This window comes from Ambystoma mexicanum, chromosome 1q (genome assembly GCF_040938575.1).
Source record: "Ambystoma mexicanum isolate Mex_15411 chromosome 1q, UKY_AmexF1_1, whole genome shotgun sequence".
Classification (NCBI taxonomy): Eukaryota; Metazoa; Chordata; class Amphibia; order Caudata; family Ambystomatidae; genus Ambystoma; species Ambystoma mexicanum.
In genome coordinates, this window is record NC_090922.1 from 212,594,806 (window position 1) to 212,611,140 (window position 16,335).

Consider the following 16,335-nt stretch of genomic DNA (forward strand, 5'->3'; position numbering starts at 1 on the left):
TAAAGCCCACTGTGCATTGGCACTACTAACCTCCCTCCTACACTGTGCCCCAATTCACCACCTACCATGGCATTGCAGCAACACCCCTTGGCCTCCTTCCCTCTGCTCTCCTCGCCACCCCTCTGGCTACCTTAATGACACTTGCCCTCCCTCAGGCAGCAGGCGCAGCCCTGGCCCATCCAGCCCTGTCTGCAAACCCACCTGCATATTCCAATGCCCCTCAAGCACCTCGAAAGCTGCTCAGATCATACTGATCGCAACCTAGCAGCCTCACATTGTTCCCTCCATCTCCTGCCCATGTCTCCACCGATATGCTACGCTTTAAAGCCTTCCCTGCCAACTCCTAACCCTGTCCTAGCACTTTTCTTGTCCACCCCAAAAACACATTACCTGACCATTATTACCCTAACTCCTTGACCCTCTGAAGCGCCCACCACACACTCAGACTACACAACCACCCAAACCTCTTGCACAACCTCCTCCCGATCCCTACCACACAGCAAAACCCTCTTCTTCTATCATGCATACTGATTAACACCAGATCAGTCACCAAAACTAAACACAACATTTTTGAGCAGATCTCAACCGAAAACACTGACTTGCTATTCATCACTGAGACCTGGTTCTCTGATGATTACCACCCCACCGCACAAAAAGCCTTTCCTCCTGGCTACTATGTGCTCATACACAACATGACCAGCAGAGTGGGGGGGGTCTAGCCATCCTACACAAACCTCAACTGTCAGTAATATCCACGGAGGCTCCAAATGCTAATCCTTCCTCGCTAAATTCCATCTCAGCCATTCAGTCACCCATAGTTTCCTTCTCCTACATAGACCTCCCAGCTAAGATCATCACTTTGCCAATTCTCTCTGTGACTCGCACTCCCAAACGCTGTTCCAAAATCCTGCACTCACTATGTTAGGAGATTTCAACATATGGTTTGACGTCGCTGCCAACCCCATGGCTCGCTCCCTCCCCGACAATCTGGAAGATCTCGGCCTGACAAAATGATTTCAGACCCGACCCACATTGCAGGATGCACCCTTGACACACTTTTCTGCACATCTGACCAATTTGCCTCGCTCATGCCTCATACTCTCATCTGGTCTGATCACCACGCGATCCCTTTCACATTACACCTTGCTTCCCCTCTCCTACACCCCCCTAATCAGTCCCTCATCCACCTCGACCACTGTCCCTCTTTGGAATAAAATCATATTCAATCCAGACCATCCTTCTTACCCTCCCTGACCTCACCCACAAGAAAGGGAACCCCGATCTGGCTCTGCGAAGCTATGACCCCCTCACACATCCCGTCCCCCCTCCTGACAATCAACCATACACCAAAAGTGGTACACCCCCACCCTCAAAGTGTTCAAAACCCTAAAGCATCACCAAGAGCGACCCTGGAGGGCCACACCCATACCTCTTAATACAACAGTCCTTGCAAGACTGAACAGGGCATGCTTGTATGAAATCAAGAAAGCTAAAAAAAAGCATTATGGGAACAGAATCGCCTACTCCAAAAACCCAAGCAGGGAACTCCACAAAATCCTATTGGAATTCAATTCCCATGACTGTCTAACCTGCCACTCCCCAAACTCACAAGCTCTCTGTGATAGGCTCTTAAACCACTTTCATAACGATGGGCTTGAAAGACACCACAACATAACATCAAAACTAGCTCTGATCGCGCCACTGACATCTGGACACCCCTCAAACTATAAAATGCCCATCCTGCATGACCCACTTTTTTCAGCCCCCTTTCTGAAAACAATTTCAGCAACCTGCTAGCACTTAGCCGACCCTCAGGGTTGCCTAAAGACCCTTGCCCTCCCCACTATTCCCAAAAATATTCTCTTATCCTCCTGTGCTGGCTGCGTTGCCCGCTCTATTCTAAAGCACTCGCCCACAACAGGCATTTTCCCAAAGGCCTTCAAAACCTCTCATGTAAAAACTGCTTCTCAAAAAACCGAGCCTTGACCATCTCTCCCCATCCAGCTACTACCCAATCTCAAACACCCGCTTCTTTGCCAAACTCATTGACTGTGTGGCATATAAGCAATTCGGCCTCTTCACAGAAGCCAATAATCTCCTCGACCCTGCCCAATTGGGGTTCCGACTCCTCTGTGGAACAGAATCATCTCTGATCTCCATCTGGGACGACCTAAAAATAACCACCCACTCAGAAGGGTTTACCACACTCATCCTTCGGGATCTGTGTGCAAAACTTTGATACAATCAACCACACAATACTGAGGAACAGACTCCTCACAGTAGGCATCAAAGACTCCACCCTTAATTGGATCTCCTCCTTCATCTCCAATCACCCACAAATCGTTCTCCTCCCCCCTTTATCCTCTGCCCCCATCCAGTCACAAAAGGAGTGCTACAAGCAGCCTCCCTCTCATCACTCATTTTCAACCTCTACAGTGGCCCTCTACCAGCCCTAATCTGCTCATACAACCATACCTGCTGTAACTAAGTAGACGATACCTATATTATTTTCAAAATCCCCAAACTCCAAGCCTCATCAATCCCTGACCTCGCCTCTTGTCTTGAAAAGATCAACAACTGGATGACTAACAACCACCTAATCTTCAATCCAGGAAAATCACTGATCCTAATATGTGGCAAACCCCTCTGATCCCACAACCTCTAAGGTGTCCGCCTGTCCTTGGAGCTGCACCTGATCCATCGACCACCATTAAAAATCTCAGATGCACCATGGTCACAGACCTATCTCTCTCCAAGCACATCAACTCTGTGACCAGAACCTGCCACTTCCACCTACACATTCTAAAATGAATCTTTCCGTACCTCTCTTACCATCAAATAGTCTCCGCAATACTGGTCATTATCATCTACGCCAACTCCCTCTATCAGAGCTTCCCAGGATGCCAGCTAAGAAAACTCAGACATATCCAAAACGCGGCAGAGAAACTGCTCCTCACGCCCAGAGAACACATCACCCACACACTCAGAATCCTGCATTGGCTCCAGTTAGCCTAAGAACACCCTTCAAAACCATGTGCTTCACACACCGAGCTATTCATCTTTCGGGACCTGAGTTAATTCAGAACATAATCATCCACTAACAGCCCCCTAGAAACCTCAGATCAGGATCAGCTCTTCTCCTGGCTATCTGACCGCACCACTCCACTAGAGTTGGAGGCTAGGCTTTCTTTATCCTAGCGCTCACCATCTGGGACACTCTTCCGCTACACATCCGCTGCACTGAAAACCCCAATAACCCAAAGTATATGAACTGTCTCCCCAGGCAGGGACAGCTGCGTTTGTAGCGTCTCTGACCTCTTTTGCTCCAAACAGTGGACGTTGCCGACTGTGTTCGTGGCAGCCAATCCCAAACACACTTCATACACACATCATGACCCTGCCTCCCCCCAAGCACCACTAGCTGATTCACAGCACTCTCACATGTAATGTCACAGGATTCATGAATGACTGTACCAGGCAAATGGACAGAAAACAGGATAATCACAACAATAGTAGTAGAAGCACAGTAGCTGGGATAGAACCAATTCCACTGCAATCGACCACCTAGCGCACATTGAATTATCTGGTCTCCTGTGGTGATTATCTGGATCATAGATGGTTGTTGATGCTAACTGTTTCTATCACAGCCACACGAACCAACAGAAGAAGCCAATTACCTGAGCGGGAGCTCTAACATCAAAGCGCCTCAAGTTGGCGGTAATGCTATGTATAATGCAGCACTCCACTGGCCACAGGCACGGCTAACAACACACATCAGCATACAGCAAGGACTACGACAAAAATTTGGCTGTGCTGTTCACATAAACTCTCAACCTACCAACACATGACTACGCCTCAACACCACTTGACAGCAGAATGTGGCGCAGTCCAATGATAATTTTGGGCACAATGAACACATAGCGAGTCACTAGTACTGACGCCATCCCTATGCTTCTCAGCACCCATCCACATGCCTGGGTACATGGGTTGCTTTTCTACCGGAGCCTGGCCAGCTCTGATAAGCCCTTTTCAGCCAAATGCACACACGCATCATTATTGTGCCCCAGGACCACCAAAACTTTGGACTTCAGTCACCCAAGCCATTGCCACGAACTGGACATTGAAACTATAATAATGGTAAAATTGGCTCTATACAAATGAAAAGTACAATACAATGCAATACAATAATATACAGGGGGAAATACTGTTTTTTCGACACACCAGAAAAAGCAAATCAATGGATAGACCAGCAAGTTCTACAACCATCTCCTGGAGATATGAAGATCGGGCCACAGGGTTGAGCTTAGGGCCCTTTAGGAACGTGCATGCAATGGATGGGTTCACACAGAATAACTCTGAGTCCAAATAACCGAACCAACTCAGGAAGATGACAAAGTGCTGTTTTATTGACAATTATCTAAAACAGGGAGTAACAGCGAACATCAACGTATGTACGCTCGATTTCTCTCAACAATCTTTTCATAAAAACATGGTTATATACCTAAAATACGTCAGAGGTGATGTCATACTACGTGGCAAATAATGAAAAAGCTATTGGGGATCAAGATAAGGGGAACATTTAAGTATATTATCTATAGGAATGTGGGATTGTGATTGGTTTCCCACTGTCAGGTGGACAACATATGCCTACCTCTAAAACATGTAATTTTCAGAAACGTTAGATACATGGTTTCTCATTGGTCTTCAAACTATAAGGTCCTTCATTATATGAACCAATACAATTGGTTTGCAAGCTTGTGCCATTTTCGGAACATTCGCTTCACATTCGCATCACTTAGAAGCACGTAGGCCCAGACCCAGGTGCAAGTAGATTGGCCTGACTCTACCTCCCCACCCAATTAGCCCAGCATCTCTCATCACCCAATCCTTCTGCCATGGAGATTGTCTTTGAACTATATTTTCATCCTTGGGTAACGTGACAGGAGACCACAAATTGGTTCGTTTTGCAGGTTTTAAGTGTCTTAAATTAATTAAATTTGCCACTCTTGTTGTTCTTTCTTTGCACCTTAACAGGTGATGATACATCCTTGCATATTCACTCCTTTTCAGAATAGATAACTGACCTTGGCTGTTTCAGCCTTGACTCCAGGCCATACAACCTCGCCATGCAGCTCCACGCTTCAGCTTATTCCTGTTGCAGCACAATTTTCCCTTTCCTCTTCATGGGTCTTTCTTTACTAAGAATTCATGATACTGATGTCCAGCTTCTATACAGTGGCGGCTTTGCCTGCATTCTATTCACTACATATAGCGAGCTTCTATGATGACTTAGTGTACCTTGTGTTTCAGCCTCTGTACAATTATTGAACAGTTGATTCTCTGCAGCACTTTGTGCACGTGTAATCTTTGTTTTCATATTTAAAAGTTCTCCTGATTCTTTACTTCATTATTAGTTTCTGTAGGATCCATACAACATCTTCAGCCAGTATCCTGAGATGTCGTTCCTCTTATGACATCAAAGGCTTCTTTCTTTTCTCTTTTTTCATATTCCTTCAGGGAGTTTCTCCTTCAAACTGTCATCCCTTCTGAGATGCATTTAATAGGGTTGTCTCAATGGGTATCTTCTTTCAAACATACTTTGTGGTATTGGCACAACTGCTGGTGTTAAACATGGCACAAACTCAGGTTTCCAACATATGGGAGGTAGGGGGCGGGGTTGCTTGCAGAGGTATGTAGCTGCTCCTCTACATTGTTGAGTGACGCCAGGGAATTGATCGGCTACTACTATCCTGATTGGCTTGATTGGTAGAAGAAGATAAGGGTGGAGGTGGATGCACTGCCTATCATGCCAAAATCTGAATGGTATGTAAAAGACCTGCACTGGCAATGAGCAGATCATGACTGAAAAAAGATACTCGGAGAGTAACATTCAAATGAAAGTGCTGCCTGATGACACATTGGCAATGGGGCATTGGGCAGAGTGCTGTTGCGCCTGTGAATAAGCTGCAGTGATCAAACTCGGCCCAACAACTTATCACACAGCCCACCCCGACTGTTGAAAACAAACACGTGATTGAGTGCCTGAAAGGTGCCCAAGAGAATCGACCAGAGCCTGGACAAGGCACCTCTGCACCCCAGGTCAGAGACCAGAGGCATGGCAGGCATCATCTAGAATAACTTGAAATATTGAGAAACAATTTAGTAAAATTGTGTTATGTTGTTGAATGGGATGGAGTTACATTTTTCTGAATTCTCAGCGAAGATTAATAAGAAGGGATAAACGCTGATGTGGCAGGAAGACATTCGTCAGAGAAATACGTTTTGCCAAAGGAGACTTGGCTAGGCTGCCAGAGCCGGTGTAAGACAAGCCACTAAATGGTTGAAATAAATATTAAGGTATTGACATGGAATGGCAGGGGGGCTGAATGGGTACATCGAAAGGAATATGCCCTATGATTAACTGGGATGTAGAAAGATCTCAATAGTGCTGCTACGGGAGACACTACTGAATAAAGAAGGACTTGAACTGATACTGCAAAGATGGGTGGGGAAAGGATAAGGAGCGACATACTCCACCGAGTAATCATATGGATTTCGAATGAGGTCCCTTTCAAAGTGGTCAAGATACAGATGACCGGGGAGGGCTTATCTATATTATTAAGAGGATCTATTGAGGGGAAGCCGGTGTGTGTAATAAATACTTTTGCATTGAATGTAGATCCTGCCACATTCTTCAACATCATACTGGAAATCTTGGCATTTTACAGAGACTTCCTGTGGATTTGGGGAGGGGACTTCAATTGCACGCTGGACCCTGTATTGTACATATTCGATGGGGGTGACCCCCATATGTCGATGTTAACACATACACTATGGGAGATTATGATGACACAAGGTCTTACAGAATTGAGAAGGAAGCATAACCCTGACATGCAAGGTTCTCTTTTTACTTGAGCCCCTCATATAAGATATATACAAGGATTGATTTTCTATTTACGGAGGAAGAGCACACACAGGCATTTTTGAATTCACAATATAAGAGCAGAACACTGTCTGATCATGCACCATTGACTACTACACTACTAAGATGGGGCCTTGGGGCTGCCATCCCCACCTGGATACTAAGGGCAGAAGCGCTAAAGGACCTGGCGTACATGGAGAGTGTGAGGCTAGTAGTGGATAAAAACTTCTTGGAAAATGAGCCTAGTGATTTTGGTCTGGTTTGGGAGGCAGTCAAGGTGGTGCTGAGGGGAGGGTGCATGGCCAAAACTGCAGGGTTTGGATACAGCGCTAATGAAAACCCTGGGGCAATTGGAAGAAAAGATTAGGAAAACGGAAACAGCAGAAACAGGGGAAGGTGATAGTGAACTGGTTCTAGCACACCTATGATCTAAGTGTATTAAGATATGGGACAGACTGTGGAAACATAAATGTGCTGTTTACAATGAGAGACTCCATGAACAAGGGGACAACCCCAGCAGACTCCTAGCCTGGTTGCTTCAGAGGGAACACCTGAAAATGAATATAGTTGAAATAGCTGTTAAATGTGGGGAATTGTGGTTGACCAGGTCGGAGATTAAATATAAATTTTTTGACTTCTACGAGAAGCACGATGGGAAGAAAACACAGATGGAGGCTGACAAAATAGAGTACAGCCTCCACAATAATGAGCTTCCTGCACTGTCAGCAGAGCAGAAGGAGAGGTTAGAAGCATCCAAATGGAGCCAGAAATACTGCTGTTAATATTGCAGCTCCTGATGAATAAAACTCCAGGAAGCTAAGGCATTCATGCCATGTTTTGAAAGACATACAAATCAAAGCAAGCTGGGAAACCGCTACACATGTTGAACGTAGCCTACAGGAAATGTAAACTACCAGCCTCAGTGAGAGACGATATAATAGTGCTAATATTGAAAGAGGGCAAGGATGCCACTAGTTGCAGATCCTACCGATCCCTATCAATACTCAATTCAGATACAAAGATTCAGAATGTGATACTCGGTAAACACCTACAGACTGTGCCTCCAACACTGATACATCTTGACCAAACAGGTTTTATATAATACAGAAACACCACAAATAATCTGAGAAGACTACAATATGTTCTGAGCCATAAGCAGGGATGGGAAAGCTATGCAGTGACATGCACAGATGCAGTTTAAGCATTCAAGTTGATTGGGAATGGCTATTCGCAGTAATGCTAACATATGGACTAGGAGAATTCTTTCTAAAATCGGTGCACATTATGTATAGAGGTGTGGCTGCAATAGTAAAAACTGGGTGAATTATTTCTAAAGATTGGGTTATCAGGTCAGACATGAGGCAGGGCTGCCATCTGTCACCCAAGCATTTAATACTGGTGAATAAACCTCTGACTGCATACCTCCATGTAGAGTTCAGGGATGCCACAATTCTTATTGGAGGGACGCATAATTTAATATCACTGTACTCTGCCAATGTACTCCTATATGTGAACAACCTTGAAGTCAACTTTCCATTCATCCTGATAGTGGTGCAAAACTTTAGCAAGCCATTAGGTATAATCATATATTAGGAAACATCATACATATTCCTGTAGAGGAGTACCAGAACTCCTCCACCCCAAACTGAGTGCAGATAGCAAGATAGGCTAATCAATGTTTCCAGTATTGAAAAAATCTGAATTATAGTGTTTTGTGAAGATAAAGAGTTCATTTAGGGTAACATATATTTTTGGGGTCAGAATGAGCCAGGAGGTTGAGTGTATCTCAGGTGTTACACGCACATCATAAATATTGAAAAATATCATCTGAAAACTGGATAGAAAAAGAGCAATTCTCTTTGGGAGCATGGCCGAGTATGTAGGCTGAAAAGGCTGAGATAGATCCTAAGTTGGATGCCAGAGACAAAATGGCATCTTGGGGGCAGGTGTCAAAAGTGCTTACTTATGCAGATAATTATTTTCTTTGGCAGTAGTTCACTGTATACAAGCATGTCTGGGATAGGTATATTTAGAAATGTTGGCAGGGAAAGCAGACAATGATTGATAGCAAATCAGATAAGAGCATGGGAAGGCTACCAAGTATACATAACACCTGCTTACTTGGCAAAAAATAAGATTAGCTCAAGGAGGCTTCACGGTATCAGCTGCCAAGTAATTTTGGCAGAGCCTCGAGAGCTGATAAAAACTGTTTCTTGGCAGGATTTGAAGGATAAATAATTATGTTTAGCTGAGACTGGAATGGGCTAATCAGTCTATGTGTCAGTCAGATGGAGAATGCCAAAAAATAGCTAATGGTGAGTGGCAGTTAAGCCAACCAATCAAAGACAAGAAGGGGTTTATTTTGGCTGAAGGAACCAATCAGATATATATTGTGAAATGATATGAAATATTGTGTCATTCTAAAAATGACTATGTAACCAAGTTCATTGTAGGAGTTCTGTGTGCTTCCAGTGATATTAAAGATGACTGGGAACTCACATCTGGGCGTCTGTCTTCCTTTGTTCTTGTTCCAGTGCCATTGTCCCAGGGACGTCATTTCAGCAAAATGCCAGGGGTAGTGGAAGTGACATCACACGACCCTTGACCCCTGATGACATCACATGAAGTGATGTAATTTGACTCGCCCCGAAGTGATAGCGATGGAACACGACATTTCACCCATTGACAAAACAGGAAGTAGCATCACATAGCATTGTACACTATGAAAACACGATGTACATTTCATACAAGAATGAATCGCCATATGTATCATTAAGATCGGTGTGTGTATTACCAAATGACTGTGTTTGCAAGCAGACGTCCATGACCAAATGATAATCATGTGTTATTATATAGCACTTACGCTTAAGCGCTTTATATAGACAAAATATACACCCAATATCACCCAACCTGTGTTGGTACTCATTTATTGACCTCAGAAGGATGAAAGGCTGAGTGAGGCGTTTAAGAAAAGACTAAATCAGTGACTCACCCCTGAAGTGTGCCTGAAATAAACATTTAAGGAGCCTAGCAATTATTATATAGAATTCCAGAAAGACACATTATTTGGTATTCCTATTCTTTCTTATTTAGGGTCAGTGTTGAAAGTGTTAGGCTTGTGTCACTCCTGTTCTTATTTCTCTTCTTTTTTAAGGGGCCTGAACAAGAAAGCCAGCCACCCCAGAACTAAAGTGCCACAGGCTCAGGAGCTTGCATTACAAAAAAAAAAAAATGTTTTTAAGAGGTCGCAAAGGAGCCCTCAGAGGTCGCAAGGGAGACCTCAGAGGTCACAGTTGTGACCTCTGGCGACCCCTAAATGACGTCCCTGCATTGTCCACAGATGTCCAGGCTGATGAGGGTATCCAGAGGGTCCACTTCACGTTCTGCCCAGCTGCCCCAAGACACAAAACAACACTTAATGCAGTGAATATGTAATTGATGTGGGAAAAAGACTCATTAAGATATTTAGTAATAGTAATTTACCATCAGACCCAGAATACACACTTATTTCATATGGATAATGCATTGTCTAAGATGACTCTTGATAAACCATTGGGAAAAAATGACTGCTCTCTCTTATAGCACTAGTCAAAATGGATCATCTACTTAGGAAGCTGTGTTTATACACAAATGTTCTCTTTGAGATTCATCAAAACATTTAACAGCACTAAACAGCCAAATAAGGGACCTCAGGTGGACATGAGCTAGTAAGAGAATAGCTTTAAAAACACTCTGCAGACCATATAAGAAGGTATGAAAATAACTTCCTAACTGTGAATTCTATTACTTTGCAGCACAACTGAAGTTTGTGGCAGTCTGGCACAGAGACGATGAAACCCCAAAGACCAGACTACTGTTGTCTCAGATTCCACTATACAGAATGATGGAGGTTCTATGGATAAAGCTCAATAAAGATTCTGAATGTCCTATCTGTTGACACTAGGCAGGAAACAATGGGGCCGGACTGCACCGGAGAAAACTGTATTCATCAAAACATATTGGGATTAAACTACAGTAAAGGATATGGGTGGAGAAGAGAATGGTGGTGTGGGGAGACGTATGCAAAATATTTAAGTTACTGACATTTGCGGAAGTGTGGGATAGATAAGATCTCCAAATGGGGCATTTTTTGACATATGTAGCAGTGAAAATGTTGGAAGGAAGCACTGCCCAGCTATGCAAATGGCACCAGAGACTGGAGGACTACTGAGGTGGTAGACGGCCGTGGCATCGTTTTGCATCTGTCTAAGTCTCTACTAGTATGTGCTAATGAAGGAAAATTCCTAATCAAATCACCATGGGAGCAAGATCTAGGCACATGCCTTGAGGAAGAGACATGGGAGCAGATACTTGTATACCCTCAAAAGGTCTTGCAAAACGCCATGCTTAAACTGACACAGTACAATTTGTTGCATAGACTTTATGATGTCATTTGTGATGTCATCTTTGATGTCCTGGGTATTATTCTTGGTTTACCATAACTGGCAAATTTCAAGGGTTTTTTGGTTTTACTCGTAACCAAAACATCCCTTTAATATTTTCAGTGAATTTCATGGGTTTTTGTAAGTGCAACTTAACCATAATATCCTTTTAACAACATTGTTTCAATGAATGTCATAGGTTGTTATTAGTGCAATTTAGCCATGACGTCCCTTTAATAACGTTTTTTCACTGAATTTCATAGGTTTTTATTAGTGCAAGATAACCATAATGTCCCTTTAATAAAGTTTTTTCTGTGAATTTCATAGGTTTTTATGAGGGAAAATGTTTCAAGATGTTACATCACTGTATATAAGTTCTTAATAATTCCTCTTTTAACATATATGAAAGAACAGTAAACCTCCTTTAACAAACATATTTTTTGCAATGGATACTGATGTGTGTCGTTATCAGCAGCTCATGTTGGGGTTGCAAGTCATGGTTGAAATGTCTTGGGCCTGAGGCTTGACCATGACCACAGCCCCACCAAACCAAACCCGTTATCCCCATCACTACCATAGTTTGCCTCCATTTTCTATTTATTTTTATTTATTTTATTCATCTGCGCTCCTCGGCTCTGCACTTTCCACTCTCCCCCTTCCCTGCACTTTTTCCCTTTCCCATGCACTTGTGTGTTCTCAATGTCACTGGGCCTAGTAAGATCGTTTTTATGTTGTGCTGTGTTCTCCCTTGTTCCCCTCCCTTGCCTAGTCGCGCTCTGAAACACTTCTGTATGAGCGCAATACAAATAAAATATCATATCATATCATATCTACCCTGCATGCTAGTTCAGTGTTCACTATATCCTCATAATGTGGCCAATGGCCAGTGCTCATGTCTTGCAGCCATGCCCAGTTTTCACAATCCATGGGGCATGGGCTTCAGCCATGCTGCATTCCCAATAGGCAAATCAGAGTTGAAATTTGTCCTTGCCGAGGGCCCTGCCCACTGCACAGGCAGCAAAGTAATATCACTATTTTGTGTGCTTACTTTTACTTTCAAAAAAGTCAAACACAGGACAAATTTGCTTTCAGATCCTTGCAGATGCTCCTCGTGCAGGTTTGCTGCAATCCTGTCCAGCACTTCAGGCTGTAGACACAAGCAGAATTTGTTTTCCCATTCAACCCTATACCGATTTCGAAAGGATTTACCACATAGGCAGTCCCTGGTGGCTTTGCCCACTTTAACACAATTGCCGGTCCCTTGTGGTCATGGCCAGTAGCCAGATTGTCCGGGTCATGACTTTTGGCCATGACCAGGCTAATCTGACTACTGGCCATGGCCACAGGCTACACCTCAGTCACCAAAGGTATATCAGTATTTTTTGAACCTACATTATGAAACTTTTCAAAAAATCAAACACGGACACATTTTCAAAACCATGCTTTCAGGTCCTTATCAATGCTCCTGGGATGAGTTTGCTGCAAATCTGTCTATGTTTTCTTTTTGGATTGTGTCAAAATGTACGTACATAAAATAGTCATATAACTAATCCCCCACTTGACAAAATCCATTCTGACTTTGCACATACATTCAAGGTTCGGTCTATAATCTTTCTGCAAACTTGTGTGCACATTCCTCAAATGGCAACAAAGTTATAAGCCATCTAAAAATGTTGAGACCCCCTCTCTAATTTTGAACCCTCTTGGCAAAATCCCACCACATGTTGCAAATCCATTCAAATCTGGGTCTGAAATCTTTTTGCAAACCTTTGTGCAGATTCGTCAAATGGCACCAAATCTATGAGCCTTTCAAATATTTTGCCCCCACCTCTACTTTTGCTCCCACTTTGCAAAACAGCACCAAAGTTTGAAGAACCTGTCAGTGTCAGGTCTAGAATGATATTGCAAGATGCAAAGCAGTTTCATGAGTGGCAACAAAGATATATGCCATCCAAAAACTGTTTTTCACCAACCCTGTAATTCAAAAATAGGCATGGATGTCCTCGAACATTTGAGATGTTCCCGAACATTGCAGGACTGTACCCGAACATTCAGTCTGTTTGCGGACTTCACAGATGAAAAAAACACAACATTTTTAGCTTCTTATGGCAATATCCCAACCTCATCACCCCGCAACTCCCCAGAGATTGTTTCATTAGTTTGACAAGTACAATGTTGTGTTTTTTTAACATGTTTTTCCACAATGTTCACTGACAACGGGCACTGTCCACAAATCCAACATGGCAACTTTTTCCCAAATATATGATGCACCTCACACTTTTCACCATCCAATCATTGGGCCAATCGACGGCCCGTCCTCGGACCAAACAGGGAAGTGAATCTGTGGACTGAACCCAGATATATCTATTACGTTTTCAAACTACGTTTTGCTTGTTTTAAAGAAAAGTACTGAACGTATTTACAGCAAATCTACAAAAGCATGCTTTTGGACCAAGCCACCACTCCTGGCATAGATTTTGTGAAAATCCATCCAGCGGTTTGGGCTGTAGGCGTGAACAATTATTTTTCCCATTGTGTCTATGGGAAAAAACACATTTTGGTACCCCCTATAACTTTGCCTCTCCCCCGTATGAAACCTCGTCAAACTTGGCAGAGTCAATCTGACGGGGCCATATACATGTTTTGCAGAGTTTTGTGAGGATTTCGTCAAGGGTAGGCATAGTTAGAAGCCGCCCAAAAAGTGTTATTCCTATGGGTTGAGCAACTTATCCATAACTGCTACTGCAGGCCCTGTAATGTATATATATATAAACCTAAAAACCATTGAAATTCGCCAGTTATGGTAAGCTAAGCAACCATAAATCACTCCACCATTCTGCACTGGTAATACTAACACCCAGGACATCAAAGATGATATCACAAATGGGTATGTTCCCTTTCTAGTTGGTCTCTCTTTGAATTTTCTTCTTTCGCTTCTTACCAGTATGTCCTTTATGTTTCTACTGCGGGTGTTTGCAAACATAGGCAGCATTGTGTAAAGATTCCCTAAAGTTCTATCTTCGGATAAAAAGTGCCAATGTTTTTCCCCAATTTTCTTGATTCTTAATGGTAACATCTAGGAAGTTAACCTCTTGGTAACTGTGTGATGCTGTGAATTGTAAGCATTCATCGATGGTGTTGATGTATGCCCCAAATGCGTGAAATTGTTATTCTGTCCCCTTCCAGATACCGAATACATCAATGATGTATCGACCCCAGTAGTGGAGATGTTCTTGCCAGATGGTATGATTAATGAGGTTGTCTATTTCAAATGTATACATGAATATATGTGCATAACTGGGAGCATGGTTGCCCCCATAGATTTCCACTCACTTGAATGTACTACTGATTTTTTTATCTGAAATATTAATTCTGAGCAATTAACTCAAGTAACATCATCAAAAATTCTTTGGAGGCTTCAAAATCTCCTGCGTGTAGAAGTAACCACTCTACGGCTTCTTGTCCTAGCTTATGGGTTATGGAAGTGTATAATCTTTGTACGTCTGCAGTTAAAAGAATGGTGTTATTTAGTGTTGGTATTTAAGATGTCAAGGAAGTCAGTCACGTGCAAACGCCCGTAATGTGGTAAATAATACTACAGTACGTGATGACGACAGATTAAGTGCAAAATCACATGTCACCTGCTCTACATCCATGAATGTGTGTCATAGATTGAATGCTGATAATTATTTTTTTATATTTATCTTTACAGAATCAATTTGCTCCTGAAGAAGGGGTCTATGCCTCAAAAACCTAAATGAGCAAGATATAACTCTGCAAGTCTAATGGGATTAATTGTTATGTGATTTTGTTAATAACACTCAAATTGAATTGTAACATGTGTTCAATGTTTGTAGATCTGATACATTTAAAGATCAGTAAAACTGTTAATTTAATTGAATTTCATAAGTTGTTTGACTGTTTATTCAGTGTATATGGTGTGCAGGGGACGGGAGTGTCTCCAATTTTGGACACTTTTTTGTGCGTTAAACCCCCGGGGAAAACCAATAGTCTCAGCAACAAATGGTATCCTAAAACCACTAGGCACCTACTTAGATTATTTTCTTCAACCTCTCATACACACCACCAAAACCAATATTAAGGATACTACACATTTCCTCAACATCTTAGAGAAATTACCAACACTAAATAACACCATTCTTTTTACTGCAGATGTATGAAGTTTAAACACTTCCATACCCCATAACCTAGTACAAGAAGCTGTAAAGTGGATACTTCTACACGGTGAAGATATTGAAGTATCAAACAAATTTTTGATGATGTTACTTGAGTTCATTGCTCAGAATTTATATTTCAGATACAAACATCAGTACTACATTCAAGTGAGTGGAACTTCTATGGGGGCAACCATGGCTCCTGGTTATGCAAACATATTCATGTATAAGTTTGAACTGGACAACATCATTAATCATGCCATCTGGCAAGAACATCTCTGCTGCTGGGGTCGATACATTGATGATGTATTTGGTGTCTGGAAGGGGACGGAAAAACAGTTTCATGCATTTTCAGAACACATCAACACCATTGATGAATGCATAAAATTCAAAATGTCACACAGTTACCAAGAGTTTAATTTCCTAGAAGTAACCATTAGGAATATGGACTCTAGACTCACAACAACCCTGTATCACTAGCCGAGTGATCGTAAAAACCTGCTACACCGCCTAGGTTTTCACCCACCCAATAGTCTAAGGAGCCTCCCATACAGTGAATTTCTCAGAGTTAAAAAATAGTATAGGATGAGAGCGAATGCAACAGACTATTAAAGGAAATGGCCAGAAGATTTGAACAAAGAGGATACCTTGAGCAAGAGATCAACATCTTATTATATAAAACCAGCACCATCACCAGAAAAACTATATTGGAGAAAGTGACAACCACAAAGGAATCACCACTCATATATATTACTAATTATTCTACGCAGAGCCACAGAATCAAGAAAATTGTGGAAAAACATTGGCACATTTTATC